Source organism: Humulus lupulus, chromosome 2, assembly GCF_963169125.1.
Source record: "Humulus lupulus chromosome 2, drHumLupu1.1, whole genome shotgun sequence".
In the NCBI taxonomy this organism is placed as follows: domain Eukaryota; kingdom Viridiplantae; phylum Streptophyta; class Magnoliopsida; order Rosales; family Cannabaceae; genus Humulus; species Humulus lupulus.
This window is the reverse complement of record NC_084794.1, coordinates 96,864,898-96,866,058: the sequence shown is the minus strand read 5'-3', so window position 1 is coordinate 96,866,058 and position 1,161 is coordinate 96,864,898. Positions and strand designations below refer to the sequence as shown.

The 1,161-nt window shown below is 39.4% G+C and overlaps 1 non-coding gene across 1 annotated transcript; it reads left to right on the top strand.

Moving 5' to 3' along the window:
• Positions 1–728: 728 nt before the first annotated feature.
• Positions 729–835, top strand: LOC133820558 (small nucleolar RNA R71). The gene has a single exon (XR_009886964.1). It is a non-coding gene; the product is annotated as a small nucleolar RNA R71 (small nucleolar RNA).
• The last annotated feature ends 326 nt before the right edge of the window (positions 836–1,161 follow it).

The following is a 1,161-nucleotide window of genomic DNA, read 5'->3' as shown; positions in this document are numbered from 1 at the left end:
TCAAAGTAGTGTTTAACTTTGTCATTTGGCGTTTTATGTCTTTCATTTCCTCCACCATTTGTGTGAGACAAGATTTGAGCTCTTGAGTTGAGTATATCTATGTTTGCGCAAGCATTTGCAAGGTATTCTCAAGAGAATTACTTGACTGCATGTTATTTTGAGGATAAATGTACGCTTTTGGCGGTTTTTGCTACTCAGGCCTCCATTGGCTCCCAGATGCTTGGTTTGAATCCTTCAAACTGAAATTTGGATGGTTGCGCCAACCAAGATTGTAAGTGCTTGAGAAAGGGTATTAAGGCTTCTTGTAATCCCCTAAAGCATTGCATTGTTCCTCATTTCCTCATCTTAACTCACCAAGAGTTAGGCACTCTTGCGGTTGATGTTCCGTCCCTCCACAAATGAAGCATGGATCCCGTGTTTCTACTTTTGCGGCCATGTGGATTCCTCTACCTTCTTGAGTTTTGAAAGCCTTGAATTGTTGTCTCAATGATTCAATTTGGCTTTTAACATTGTCATCTTCCCTCAATTGGTAGATTATGGTTGATTGTGGCTTCTCCATAGGACTCAATCTATTCCATGTGTAGGACTTTTCAGCAAGATCGTCGACTTACTCAAAAGCTTCATTGGGATCTTTTTGAAGGAATTCTCCATTGCACATCATTTGTATGAATTTTCTTTGTCTGGTTGTGAGATTGTCATAGAAATAGTTGATCAGACGCCAGCTTTTGTATCCATGATGTGGGCATTGATTTATCAAATATCTAAACCTCTCCCAGACCTGATGGAAAGTTTCATGGTCTTTCTGGATAAAGGTAGAGATTTTCCTCTTAAGGCTGATAGTCTTATGGGGTGGAAAATATTTGGCGAAGAATGATTTTGTCATTTCTTCTCATGTTTTGATAGATCTAGGCCTTAAGGAATACAACCAGCTTTTTGCTTTGTCTTTGAGAGAGAAAGGAAAAAAATTCAATCTCACAATGTTAGTGACATCAGCTCAGTTGTTGAATGTAGCCACCACCTCTTCAAATGCATGTATATGCACGTACGAAATCTCATTTTCCAACCCATGGAAGGTTGGTAAGAGGTTAATCATGTCGGGTTTGAAATCGAAATTTGGCATATTGTTGGGATACATTATGCATGAAGGTGTCGGTGTACGCG